This window comes from Helianthus annuus, chromosome 3, assembly GCF_002127325.2.
Source record: "Helianthus annuus cultivar XRQ/B chromosome 3, HanXRQr2.0-SUNRISE, whole genome shotgun sequence".
Taxonomy (NCBI): domain Eukaryota; kingdom Viridiplantae; phylum Streptophyta; class Magnoliopsida; order Asterales; family Asteraceae; genus Helianthus; species Helianthus annuus.
Window position 1 is genome coordinate 142,119,462 of NC_035435.2, and position 15,591 is coordinate 142,135,052.

Consider the following 15,591-nt stretch of genomic DNA (forward strand, 5'->3'; position numbering starts at 1 on the left):
CGGACGATCTTTGCAATGATAGCTTTAAAACCTCCCTTTTCATCTACAAACATATCCCAACTGAAACCCTCTGGTAGTTTCTCATCATCTTGATCGATAACTCGTTCTGCTGTGGATTCAGATGATATGTAGTCACTCCAGCTGAAATCTACCAAACATGCTCTCTTGGGATCTTCAATTTTTCTTCCGTGAGCTGTCTGAGGTTCCTGGGATTGACCAACTTGTTGATAGATAGCTTTGCGGTAGTAATCATCTTTCCCAAATGGATTCTGTGCTCCATTAGCTTCTCTTCCTTTACACTCCCGCTTGAAATGGCCCTTCTCCCTGCATCGAAAACAAGTAACTTTAGATTTGTCAAAACCTAAAGTAGAAACATGTGCATCAAGAAAGTCATTTCTCCCGGTAATGGTTTTGAATTTCTCAGCCCGACGAAGAACACTTGCAAGACACCATTTGATATCCATAAGTTCCATTTCCTCGGCGTCTATTTGGTCGTAATCCTCTTTGGTGAGCATAGGATTTCCGATCCTACCAGCAACTAGACCTTCATAAGATAACAGAACTGAACCCAGAAGTGCCATGTGGTCTTTAGCAGTGTCTTCAGAGAAGCTTTGACCTTCTGGAAGATTGAGAGCTATGTTGCACTGAATTATGTATCCATTTCCGGTTTTTGTACTCTGAGACTGAAAGCTTGTGTTAGTCTCTTTCGGATTCACATTCGGAAACAATGAAAACCCGCTGCTGCTCTTGTTTGAACCCTGATCAGCTTTCTCAGATGAATCACCAGCACTAAAAGCGCTTTGAATTTTCGGACTTCTTTCAGCTTCAGAAACTGGAATACTACCTTTATAGTACATTTTAACATCTTGTTGACCACTAGGATTATTCATCCTCGCGATCTTTTGCTGTTCAAGATCCTGACTCTCAATTTTCTCAATAAACTGACCAATTGTAAGTTTCTCATAAACACCTGTGTTTTTCAGTATCATTAAATACGTTCCCCACTCTTTCTGAGGTAACGCGTCAGCCAATTTATCAACCCATTCCTCACGACCTTTTTCAACTCCCAACATCGATAACGAACGCACTAAATGGCAGTATCTCTCAATTAACTTTTTAGTATCCTCTCCCGGCAAACTGCTAAACAAATCAAATTCCTTTTTAAGCAATGCCTTCTTGCTTTTGATCATACTTTCACTACCCTCGAATTTCACTTTAAGAGCATCCCAAATTGACTTCGCAGTTTTGTCGTGTTGTAGCAGAATGAATATATCTTCTTTAATCGCCTGCTGTAACAAACTGATCATCATTTTCTCTGCTCTGTACATTGCACGTTCTTGTTCTGAGAATTCAGATATCTGTTTAGTGACTTGCAATTCTGTTCAAGGCAATGTGTACTTTTCCAATATGCATTCCCACGATCTGAGATGATTTGCCTGAACCCAGTTTTCAAAACGATCTTTCCACCCGTAGTATTCTTCAATACTCATCAGTTTCGGGGGTTTCTGAGTGGTTCCCGTCTCATTTTCAAGATTCATGGCTTGAGCAATTGCAGCTGGAGTAGTCGATGTAGCAAAGGCGTTGTAAAACTCAGAACTCATGATGATTTAGCACAATATTCAATGCAACTGACAGAAAAGCGGTCCAAAGAATGTCTTAAAAACGATCCAAGTGAGATTTGATCACAAATGCGGTCCAAGAAATGTCGTTCGAGCGGTTCAAGAATGATGTTTGAATGAGCGGTTCAACACTTGTCAATCCGAGCGGTTCACAAGTGTGCTGTTCGAGCGATCCAGAATTTGACGTATGAGCGGTTCAGGAAATGTACGAATAAGCGATTCACACTTGTTTTAGGAGCGGTCCAAGTCACTCGACCGAATAAGCGGTCCTAAACACGTACGGATGAGCGGTTCAGGGTAGGTCCAATAAGCGATCCAGAGTAATTCCCGAAAAGCGATCCAACTTCGGACAACAATTTGACCTACAATTTCTTCGAATTTCAACCCCAAACTTTCAAGGGTTTGTCTTTATACCATCGCGCACAATACCTGAGATTTTGAACAAGTTTCGACCGTGAAAAGTATCTGAAACTGAAAAAGAATGAGTAGAAGTCAGAATTTTCAACAATTTCCAGCTATTTCCTGTAGAACTCCTCCTCCTGAAGCTCTGATACCACTTGTAGGATCGTTTGGCGACCCGAACGAGTCGTTCAGAGGTGTTTTCGTCAAGTACAGGTGCGGAAAACAAGTAAATGACGTAGGAATAGCTAGTATATCACTTTAAACTCCTTTTCTATTGATTTGACGATGAGTACAAACTGTTTTCGATCCAACAACACCTCGGTACGAAAATCAGGAACCGTTACAAATGAGATCGCCCAAAGGTATTTATAGGCGACTGGAACCGCTTATTGGACAGGCCCAATAAGCGGTCCATATACATGTCATAAAAGCGGCCCAACCGGTTGACACATAAGCGGTCCAACCTGTTGTCACATGAGCGGCCCACTGACCCTAGGTACCTATGAGCGATCCAAGAACTATAAACCTATACAATCTCACTATTTCTCGTATATTGTGCCCAGATCTAACATTTAAGACTAATGACTCGATACAAGACGTAATCAGCAGATGTAGTGCACCAACAGCACATCTGCCAGCTGATCTTTAGTAGGGACATGATGCAGAGAAATCAAACCTTTTTCATAGCAATCCCTCACAAAGTGATGTCTGATGTCGATGTGCTTTGTGGTAGAGTGGGAAACTGGATTTTTTATGATATTTTCTGCTGCCTGGCTGTCCAACATGAGTGGTGTCTTTAAGGCAGTGATACCAAAATCCAGCAACTGATTTTGAAGCCACAGGAGTTGGGCTGTACAGCTTGCAGCAGCAATGTATTCAGCCTCAGCAGTGGATGTTGAAACTGCTGCTTGCTTTTTGCTTTGCCAAGAGACTAAGCAATCACCTAGAAACTGGCACCCTCCTGAAGTGGACTTCCTTGTGGTATGACATCCAGCAAAGTCACTGTCTAAAAAACCTGAAAGCTTGATATTCCCATTAGCTGGATACCAGATACTAAGTGTGGGAGCACCTTTTATGTATATGAGAATCCTTTTTACAGCAATGAGATTTGATTTTCTGGGAGCTGATTGACTTCTTGCATAGACACATGTTGCAAACATGATGTCTGGTCTAGATGCAGTTAGGTACAATAAAGACCCAATCATGCTTCTATAAAGTGTTTGGTCAATCAGCTCATCCTTTTCATCAGACATGACCAGCTTATTTGTGGCCATGGGTGTGCTGCATGGTTTACAATCATTCATATCAAATTTGGTTAAAAGTTCTTTAGCATATTTGCTTTGATGAATGAAGGTTCCATTTTGCAACTGCTGTACTTGGAGACCAAGAAAGCATTGCAGCTCACCCATTGCACTCATTTCAAACTCAGCTGTCATGAGTTCTCTAAACTCTTCACACATTTTGGTACATGTGCTTCCAAAAATAATGTCATCCACATAAATTTGGACAATCATTAAATCTTTCCCTCTCCATTTAAGAAACAGTGTTTTATCAATGGTACCTCTTTTGAAACCATTTGAGAGTAGAAAGTTGGAAAGAGTTTCATACCAGGCCCTTGGTGCTTGTTTCAGGCCATACAAGGCTTTGTTTAGCCTGTAGACATGATCAGGATAAAATGGATCCTCAAAGCCAGGAGGTTGACATACATACACCTCTTCTTGCAATGTACCATAGAGGAAAACACTTTTGATATCCATCTGAAACACCTTCATGTTGTGGTTGACAGCAAAGACCAGGAACAGTCTGATAGCTTCCAATCTTGCAACATGGGCGAATGTTACATCATAATCAATCCCCTCTTCCTGTCTGTAACCTTGAACCACAAGCCTGGCTTTGTTCTTGACAACAATGCCCCTTTCATCTGTTTTGTTCTTAAAGACCCACTTTGTGCCAATGGGACTAACCTCTTTTGGCAGTGGTACAAGCTCCCATACTTGTTGTCTTTTAAACTGTTGGAGCTCCTCTTGCATGGCTTCTACCCAGCTGTTGTCTTTTAGTGCCTCTTGGTACTTGACTGGCTGATGGAGTGATAGAAAGCCAGCAAAAAGACAAATGTTTTGGGTTTGGCTTCTTGTGAGCACCCCTTCATTGATGTTGCCAATGATTTGATCAGGTGGATGAGATCTCAAGAAGATTAAATCTCCTTGGTATGGTATGATGGCATTTGTTGGTGAAGGCTGCAAATGTGTATCATCTGAGCTAACCACTGCTGGTGACTTTGATGACCCAGCAGTGGCTTCAAAAGGTGGAGGAATGGGTGGTAATGAAGTGGACCACTGCTGACTTTTATCCACTGTTTGAGGACGGTTGTCAGCAGTGTTTGAGGATGTGGAAGCAGTGGTAGATGGGCTACTTTGGTCAACAACTGTTGAGGTAGCAGTGGTTGAGCTTTGGCAGCTGTTTTGAACAACTGGTGCTTTTCCCTTTGTGGCGGACCTTTGAGGGATGATGATTTCATACCCATAGTCTGGTGATGTATCCTCTGATGGACCTGCACTGTTAGTCTTGATAGCAGTATTTTCAAAAGTGAATTTTTCCAAGATCAAACAGATCAGCAGGATTTGCTGGGATTTTCATTGATGAAAGTTCATTGAACTTTACATCCAAAGTCTCCTCCACTACCTTGGTCCGTGCATTGAACACTTTGTAGGCCTTGGCAGTGGTTGAGTATCCCAGAAAATAACCACAATCAATTTTGGCTGCAAATTTTGAAATGGAATCTTTTAAGTTCAAAATAAAGCATGGGCAGCCAAACACCTTGAAGTATGAGATCAGTGGTTTGATTTTATACAGAATTTCATAGGCAGTCTTTTTGTGCCTGGGGTTTATTAAAACTCTGTTCTGGACATAGCAAGCAGTGTTTACTGCCTCTGCCCAGAAAGTTAATGGCAAACCTGAATCTGCAAGCATAGTTCTGGCAGCCTCAATCAAAGTTCTGTTCTTTCTTTCAACAACCCCATTTTGCTCTGGTGTTCTAGGGATGCTGTACTGCCTCATAATCCCTTTCTTCACACAGAAGGCATCCAACTCCTTATTTTTAAATTCTGTGCCATTGTCACTCCTAAAGCTTTTTACTGGAAGATCAAATTGCTTTTCAACCTGTGTCACAAAGTCTTGCAAAATGCCTGCAGTTTCATCTTTAGAGTGCAAAAAGAAAGTCCATGTAAACCTAGAAAAGTCATCAACTATAACCAAACAATATCTTTTCTTTTTGAGGCTCATGACTTGAACTGGGCCAAACAAATCCATGTGTAGCATTTGCAAACACTGGGTTGTTTTGGACTCTTCAATGGACTTGTAAGAACTTTTATGCTGTTTTCCTTTTAAACAGGAAATGCAATGTTCAGGACATGAAAAAAATTTTTGTGGTAGGCCTCTCACCAAACCATTTTTTTGAAATTTCTGTTATTGTCTTAAGATTTGTGTGCCTCAGTCTTCTGTGCCAAAGTTCTGTCTCTTTGTTAGAGGCAGCTGAGAACAGACAGGCATCAGCTCTGGGACACTCTTTAGACATGTCAACAACATAAACATTGCCACTTCTTTGAGCAACAAGTTTAGTTTGACCATTTTTGATTATTGCTTCAATCTTTTTTACCATTTCTGGTCCAACAATCCTATAACAGTCTTTTGTGAAGAATGACCCAAACCCTTTGTCACTCATTTGAGATACACTCAGAAGGTTGAATTTCAGATTGTCTATTAGATTGACATTTTCAAATTTTACATTACCAGATTGCACTGTTCCAGACCCCAGAACTTTCCCTTTACTATTATTTCCAAAGGATATATCACCCCCTCCATGGATTTTAAAGTCTTTGAGGAGGGCTTTACATCCTGTCATGTGCCTGGAGCCTCCACTATCTACATACCAAAGGCTATCAAAGCATGCAGAAGCTCCCTGCACATGAAGTAAAAGGATTAGTTCATTAAGGACTCCAAAGCTAACAGGGCTTTGGATGGAGTCTCAACAGTGTCTGGTATGGATGCAGTGTGATGGACAGTGGTTAGATCAGGGGTTTGGACAGTTTTAGTACTGTTTCTTGCTAACCACTGTTGGGGGTCTTGCCCAATCACCTGCTGATACCCAAAAGGATGCCTGTTCACTCTGGGTTTAGAGGGCTTTTTTTAGACCTCATAAACGTGTGGAATCCTTTGGTAAGACAGTTTTTCCTTGCCTTTTCTGAACTGATTGGCAGGAGGTGCACCAGTAACCTGAACATCTCTTTTGACAGATGTTTGGTTCAGATGTTTTGTGACAGCTGTTTGAACTGGCACAAACAGTGGTTGTTTCTTTGTGAATTTGACAGATGGTGATGATGCTGATGAACTCAAGGATGTCTTAGCCATGTACTCATTCTTCTTTTCATTGAAGTTTTTGAGATACACACATGCCTGAGTTTTATGGTTTGTTTTACCACAAACACTGCAACTTTCAGCTGAAGTAGTGACACTTGTTTTGGTTAAATCATAAGCTTTTAAGTGGAAACAATCTTTTGTTAGATGGTTCCTCTTCTCACAGAATTCACAAAACAAGTTATCAATTTTTTCTTTCTTCTTCCTCTTTTCAGAATCCTTTGTAGCAGAGGTTTTGACCACTGCTGGAATGTCCTTAAGAGGAATGACTTTAGCTTTTGGAGCTTTAACACCATCAGTTGATGTAAAGTCCATTGGCTTGAAATTTTCAAGAATATCACACTCATCAGACCATTTTGGTTTAAATTGATGATTTTCAATCTCCTCAAAAGCAGAGGGACCCATTGGTCTGTCAAGTGTGATTTTGTTACAAAGTTTGTCAGTGATTTTCACTTCTTGGCCATTCTTGTTTGTGGGGATGAACTCAGCAGTTACATCAGTGGTTGAAACAGATTTTTCAAAAGCAGTGTTTTCATCATCATGTTTTCTATAACCAACCCCAAATTTCACATTGCTTTTTATCTGTTTCTCAAGCATAACCTCATACCCTTTGCATGATTCCACCCATCTCTCACATGTGATCTGGGTGGATTCTAACTCCTTTTTGCAACCTTGGTATTTTTCTACCAAGGTTTGAAGTTGGGTTTTGGTTATGCTTTGCTCTTCTTTCATGCTGCAAATCTCTTTCTCTTTTTCAGCCAATTTGTTTTTAAGTTCTTTTAGAGACCTTTCAAATATGACTTCATCAGATAAGATTTTATCACGAAGGTTTTCATTCACCTCTTTGATGTTAGCAAAAGCAATAATGCAATTGTCAGAACACAATTTTTCAAGAACTTGAGGTGATACCTTTGCAGCAGCCATCATTGCACAATCACATTTAGGATTTTCCTCATCTTCAGCTCTCTCTTCTATCTCACCTGTCTTTTCTTCTTCGGACCATGGATCTGTCAGTGGTTCAATCAGGGTGCCTGAATTTTCTTCCAACAGTACTTCATTTGCCACAGCAGCAACCACTTCTTCAATCACCTCATCCACTGTTTCAGAGACCAGCTGTTCCTCTTCAGATTCAACACCCTCCTGTATTGACTCTAATGCCATCAAACAAAATTCATCATGAGAAGAAACATTAGAAGCATAGAGTGCAAAATTTGCATCACTGAGGTCTTCAGGCATACTGCTCCAGTCAACAAATTCTTGAGTAAAGAAACTTTGTTGATCTGGTTGTGTTGCTACTGGAGCAGTGGTTTGTGGTGCAGGTTGCACTTGTGCCTGGGGAGCAGGGGTTTGAACATATTGGATCTGTGGAGTAGCTGTTTGGACATAATGCACTGGCACAGGAGCAACAGCATAGTGAGCAGTGTTCACATGTGCTGCTGGGGCATATTGGGCATAGTGCACAGTGTTTTGATTTTGAGGTCTAGGATTTGAACTAGGGTGAGTGATTATGGGACCAGTTGTTTGACTCCTACACTCTCTAGCAAAATTTCCTAACCTGTTACACTTATAACACTTGATTTTCGATTTATCCAACCCAACCCTTAGATTCCCATGCAACCCTGGGAATTTTCGCCCTGTTCTTTTATAAAACTTGCTAGTTCTAACACTTAGCAAGGCCAGTTGGTGCAGGATGTCCATTTCCTCTAGATCAGTGGGGTCGAAATGTTGTAGATCATTGAGTTCAAAGCTTAAATTGTCTGACATCTGGTTTTCATGTGCAGTGAATGCATAACCTATAGAGTGAGGATCAGGGTTGTTAAAATTTGCACCAGCAGTTATGTCAATGAAGTGATCATAACCCTGATCCTTACCACTACCACCAGATTCTTCTTGACCCAGAAGAGCAGTGTTACCGAATGAATAATCATCAACGGTTTTCCCTGACTCTTGTAACTTCCTTTTCTGGTTCAACTCCCTTTCATAGGTCAAAAGTCGACCATGGAGTTGGGTCAAGGTCAGATCCTTGAACTCAGGTGAATTTCGGGTGACAAAAGCTATGGTGTCCCATTTTTCTGGCAGTGACCTGAGGAACCTGCTATTTTGAGTTGAGTTTGTAAAAGTGGTTTTAACAAGCCTCAGTTCACTGATGAGACAACTGAAACGCTCAAATTGTTGCGTCAGTGATTCACCTTTAACATGACAAAATGTTTCATACTGTTGGTTCAGGATTTCCCTATTGTTTTCTGGTACGTGCGTGACTACACATATTTTTACAATGAAATTACACACGAATTGGTTTTAAATTTATAAAAGTGATTATTACTTTTACATCAAAACACACACGAAAGGGCAAGTGTACCCCGTCATATATGTAGTAAAGTATCGGTAAGAACCAAGTATCGATCCACGGAAATGGGCGGAGGAATAATACTAGACCTTTGTCACTAAATTACCGATAAAAACATAATTTGTTTTGGTTTTTAATTAAACTAAAGTAAGCATAAATAAATACTTATAAACCATAGTAAATTATATATAAATAGCCTTGCTTAATACACAACCGCAGCATGTCAACTAAGTCAGTTTTGGCATTTAGAAGCATTCGGTCAATTTTCCATTTCGAGACAATTAGTATCCCTTTCGGGAATCCTAACATGACAATCATTCGGAAAGTTAAAACGATAAACACACTTTAACCACCTAAAATTGTTCTTTAACGTGCAATTGATAAATGTCTATAAAAATCTCCTAAAAATAAGTTAGTCATCCGTTAGGAGTTTTCTAACCTCACTTAATCAAGGAAAGCAACACCGATAAACACAATGCAACCACCGAGACAAGCATAAACTAGATTAAATCACAACCGAGTTCATTTTACAAATCTTACACATAAATTCACCGAGATAGCAATTTTGGCCGAAACTACTAACTAGGCTAACAAATCATGGCAAGAATCCGTAACAACACCATCTAACCCGTTAGAGTCCTTCCGTGAGGGCAAGCTCTCTTGATTAACAATAATTGCATTTTATTAAACCACTAACCCGTTAGAGTATCATGGTGCCTACATTTTAACCAAGTTAAACTAGTTAACCAAATTAAAAGTTTACTAATACATGATTAAATAAGCTTCGTTTTGCAACTATCTTACCTAACCAAGCACCAATCATCCAACACAATTACTTATAATCAAGAAATCAATATCAATAACAAGGTTGCAAACTAATCATCAAAGATAGTCATAGAAAATACTTCAAAATGTCATTACAAACATAGATTAACATACTAATCAAGCAAGGGATTGTTGTGTTTTTGCCCAAAGGCTTACATTAATACATAATAATCAATCTAAATGCTTGAAATATAACAAAAGTATGGAAAGATTTGAGAAACCAAACCATAAACAAGCATAAGAATGAGAATCTGGATAGTAAATGAGCAAAACCGGGCAATGTGGCTTGAATCCGAGTGAAAGCAGCAGCCTTCGGAGCCTCAAAATCGCCTGCAGAGCTCCCAAAATGTCCAGAGTTACGTCTAAAATGCTTCTGTTCTGTTTAAATGGTTTTTCTGATCGGCACAGTCGTTCTTGGTTTGGCACGACCGTGCACTTTAAGCATTATTGGTGGTGGGCCACTATGACGTATGAAGTGACAGATCGTTGACTGGTCTTCGAACACGCACGGACGTGCGGCATTTGGCACGGGCGTTCCTTCCCGGCATTTGGTTTGCACGCCTGGTTCACTGGTCGTTCCACTCCGAGGTGTTTCTTTGGTCTCGGAAACGCACGACCGTTCCACATCCGGAACGACCGTGCCTTTTCGGATTGGCCTCAGAGCCTTGCACGCCGTGCTTGCACGCCTCGTTCACTGCCGGGACTTCCTGGGTTGTCGGATATGCACGGTCGTGCATATCGTCGCATGGCCGTGCCAAACGCCCAGGTCAGTTTTGTCAACAGAATCTTCGCAGCTTTGTCGTTTTGTCCGGAAAGTCCTCGTTTTCGCTATCATCTTGTCTGGTATGCAGTTTTAGGCCTGTAAACAAAAATGTAGATAAATAAATATCCGAATGACGGTTTTACGGCCGAAAACGCATAAAATGGGGGTAAAACGGGGGACTAAAATATGTGTAAATTAGCGAATATCAAATCTCCCCACACTTGAACCTTGCTTGTCCTCAAGCAAGCAGAACTAAAAAGCAATAAAAGAAGGAAACAAACAAGTACGATAATTTACACACTATTTTATTTAAAACTACTATAAACGGTTAGCCGGTTTGTCGAAAGACATCATCAAAAGACTAAAACCCAACAAGCATATGCAATTATAATAGCGACAACCAAAAAGCCGTGACTTCACATTTAATTGACTCGACATGTTAATCTTCACACGACTCACAATATTCACACACACTCGGTTTTATTTATGAAACATACATAAAATGTGTATGTGTAAACACTCAACGCCTAGTCAATGAAATATGCAATATCATAAGCTTGTCATAAGATCTCGTCTCCACCAACTAACATGCAAATAAGTGTAAATCAAGAGGTCTTTACGGGTTGTAACGTTAGGCTTGGGCGAAGGGTATGGAAGTGGACATTTAAAATGGCGAAAATGGTTAAAACTCGGCTTTAGCGTTTAACTAGCAAGAAAATAATACAACTATACATACAAACGCCTTTAAAAGGCGACTAAAGCGCAATCGAGCTTATCAACGAAATTTTAACATTTAAGCATTCAAAATCGCTCGATTTCTATCAACTTCACCCTATTTTAGGGTGTTTTATTTTCTGGTTTTTTTTTTTTTTTTTTTTTTTTTTTTTTTAACATACTATACAATAAACTTAAACAAACGCTAGTTAAACGATTATTTTGTCCGAGTTTTAACACTAAAAAGGGTTTAAAACATACAAAGGCTAAATTTGGCTAAGTGGGCGATAATGTGGGTAAACAAAGGTAAACGGGAAGGCTCGACATGGTTAATCCTAAAGGGTAACATAAGGTGAACGGGGAGCACAACACAAAGAACAAGGTTTACAACAAAGGGTAATCTAAGTGCCTCTATCACTTTTACACAAATCCGCACATTCATGGTCTTAACAAGCATACTAGTGACAAGTTCTAAATTACACATAACATCCGGCTCACTCCTATATCCGAAATGAACAAATATATAACAATATCAAGGCTCAAACATGCTCACGTAACGGAAGGAATGGGTAAAAGTATGAAAACTATCATGCAAGTCTTTCTTTGTTTGTCACGCTTTCCGGTTTCCTTTTTCAAAAATATTTTGCTTGTCAAGTTTTTATCAAGTCCGAAGCTTTCTAAAACACAACCAACTGGTTTATTTACTAATATATATACAAAATATAGGTATTTTTGAATGATTTTCTGAATTTTCTGATTTATTATTATATATATATATTTTTTTTTTAATATATAAAAATGAGGACAAACAAAGTTAACAAAGTTAACCCCCTCCCCACACTTGAACTTCGCATTGTCCCCAATGCGAAACCCGAAATATAGAGAAAAAGGATAATAATACTCCCCTCAAGATGATGTTATGAAACGAGACTTCCAAAGCTGAATCTGTGATCTGCTCCGGTCAAAGACTTGATAGCCAAAACCTGTAAATATGTCATATGGCACAGCAACACCGAACAGCAACAGAATAAATACAAATAGACCATAATATACATGAATACTAATAATCCAAATAAAAACATACATAAAGAAAAGTGTTTAAAAGTACAATATAATCCGAGGGTGTTCGAAATAGTATGCAAAAAGAACACCCGAAATAACAAATACTAATAATAACCATAAAAACCACCAACGAAAATCACCACCAACGCCTACTCGTCATCGCCGTCATCATCTCTCGTGAATGAGGGGCCTGCACCACCGTAACCAGGAGGGTTCCACGGTGGGAACTCTGGAGGGTTCTGGAAGTAGTTGGGATATGCATGGTGCATTTCCCCAAATAGGTACGAAAACCCGGCACTAACCCCCTGATACAAGCTCTCCTGGCTCTGCCTCAGCTGATCCTGTGTGGCCCTGAGCTGATCCTGACCAGCTCGGATCTGGTCCTGGCTGGTCCTGATCTGATCAATGTATGTACCATGCTGTTCCTGCGTGACACGCATCTGCTGGAACTGCTGATAAAAGTCAGGCCAGTCCTGGTGCTGGTAGAACTCATGGTGCTGCGGCTGGTGTGGCGGTGTCTGGTCTGGCGGTGTCTGTGGCTGATGCTGCTCATGCATCTCTACATCTTCTTCCTCTTCCTCTGATGGGAGCGGAGGTAACGGGTCCCAGACCTCGTTATTCAGCCCCCTCAACCTATCCCCCTGATCAGTCTCTACAATCAAACCCATTGCCTTCAGCGATCTGATGTCGACATGCACCCCCTCAGTAATCAGGGTGAGACTCTGAAGTACCTCATCAGTCATAAGATGCTCATTGTAAGCAATTTCGGTCACATACTGACCGCCATGTATTTGACTGCTAGTAGTCCTCCCTGAACAGTTCACAAAGTATTCAGCCATACGCGCCGCCAAGTTGATGGGCGCCTTATCCACCAATGCATACAAGAAAATCAAATCTGGTGTTGGACAGTTACCGAGACTGTCCATGCGCCCGCATATGGTGTGGCTAAACACATGGTGCATCACCCGCACCAGAGGGTCTTTAAGGCGTGAAGCCTTTGATATCCTTGGGTTGTATGGGTCCCCAACAGCGTTTTCAGCCCAAAACTCATCCCTAGCTGCATCAGACGGGAAGGTGAATTTATCTGAGAAGACATTGGGATCATCCATGTCTTCCCTAGTGTAGATCCCAAGTCTCCTTCCCAAACGACCGACTGACCACTTGTGCCATCTTCCACACAATCTGAAAGCTATGCGATCCTTGTAGCGGAATTTGGGTCGTCGAGCAGCAACTGGCTTCTCGTAAGCATACGATGCAAAGAACTCGATGGTAAGCTCCAAGTAAACGGGTCGGTTGCAACCGACCAGATTTACTAGTGGACGACTCATCATATTTTCCAAACGGTCGTATTGATTTAGTTCTTGCATAACTTCCCAATCAAGCCATCTTGGGACTCCGAATTGCCCCCTTCGGGCCCATAATGCATCTCTTTTTGGAATGCATAAAGCTTCACGCTCGTCGTTGGGGTCAAACTGTAAGAAGGGATGATTCATCTGCAATGGGGAATATTGTTAGAAAGACAGAAACAGCAGAAAATGAATTTGAAAATAACCGAGCAGCACATTATGAAGCTACTGTGAATCTGATCTGGGCATCACGCACGGTCGTGCGGCCATATGCACGGTCGTGCATCACCGACGACGTGCACCTTCTGCCGATCAAGCTCGGATCCGCACGGCGTGCAGCTAATCGGCACCACCGTGCAACACCGGCACAATGCTGACATCGTGGAACAATCCGGAATCGCACGACCGTTCCAGACAGGGAACGACCGTGCATCTTCTGATCTGCAGATTTCGAACCCCTGCTCTTTGAATATCCTGATTTTTCCAAAATCAACAACTTTTTTGTACAAAGAGGGGTCGGAAATTCAACCGGGTGTTCACGATAAGCATGATTCAAACAAAGGTTAGGGTTTCGATTTGTTTATGAAGAGAACCCTAAGAAATCCCTTGTTGAATCGGAGAAAACCTACCCTAGAACGCAAGAAACAGGAAATCTAACACTAGAGACGTACCGTGCGAAGTTGGGCGCGAGATCGTGCGAGGAAACGTGCGATTTCGTGTGAAAACGGCTCTGGAACGGCTGCAGTTGCTAGGGTTCGCGAATGAGGGCTTTTGCAACAGGTTATGGTATATATAGTGTGCAAAATGACAAAAATGCCCTTAGCAGGTCGCACGGTCGTTCGCCGAATGGCACGGTCGTGCGGTGCCGGTGACTTCCATTTTCCTCGGTGATGCACGAGGGTGCGACCCACCGTGCCAGAACCCCGGAAACGCACGGTCGTGCGGATCCTGGCACGGTCGTGCATCAGCTGCAGATCAGAATTTTCTGCAGAAGCCATTTCCAGCAACTGTTTCGGCCGTTTTTCGCCGTTTTTTCGACACCCCAACTGTTCTAACAGTATTGCAATACAGAACCCTCGCCCGGCACGAATCGAAACTGTACAAACTAACGGAAACAACCTAACTAACCTAAATTACGCTAAAACTACAAAAACATAAAAATGGACAATTTTGCCCCTATAACGCCAAAGACGCTCCTGCTACATTTTTGTCGGCGAGTCAGTAGCGTAGACTCATGCTAAATTTTTGTCGACGAGTCGATAGCAAGACTCAAAGCTAAAACTAGAAAAATAAATCCTAAATGACTAAACTACCCCTAAAGCGTAAAATACGCTCTTGCTGCATTTTTGATCCACGAGTCAGCAGCGTAGACTCTCTCCTCCCCACACTTATGATGTGTGCGGGGTTTGGAGTTCAATAACCTCCATCACCGACTCTGTCGGCCCGGCAACGTATAACTTCAAGCGATGCCCATTTACTTTGAAAATAACGCCGTCCGCGTTCTCTATTGCAACAGTCCCATACGGAAATATCTCTTTAACCGTGTATGGGCCTGTCCAACGTGAATGGAGCTTTCCGGGAAATAAGCGCAACCGCGAGTTGTAAAGAAGGACAAGATCGCCCGCTTGGAATTCTTTGTGGTCCTTCAAGCGTTTATCATGCAATCTCTTCGTGCGCTCCTTGTATAATACGGAGTTCTCATAAGCGCATTGTCGCAACTCTTCCAACTCGTGAATCTGGAGGAACCGGGCTTCACCTCCGGCTTTTAAGTCCAGATTTGCGGTCTTTAGCGCCCACATCGCTTTATGTTCCAGCTCAACCGGTAAATGGCATGCCTTTCCGTAAACAAGCCTAAAGGGAGTAGTCCCAATAGGCGTCTTGTAAGCCGTACGGAAGGCCCACAACGCTTCATCAAGCTTATCTGACCAATCCTTGCGGTTTGCACCTACTGACCGCTCAAGGATTCTTTTCAGCCCCCGGTTCGTGACTTCCACCTGCCCGCTTGTCTGCGGATGATAGGGCGTGGATAGACGGTGATGCACACCGTAACGGGACAAAGCTCTCTCGAGCTGAGTATTGCAAAAATGCGTCCCTCTGTCA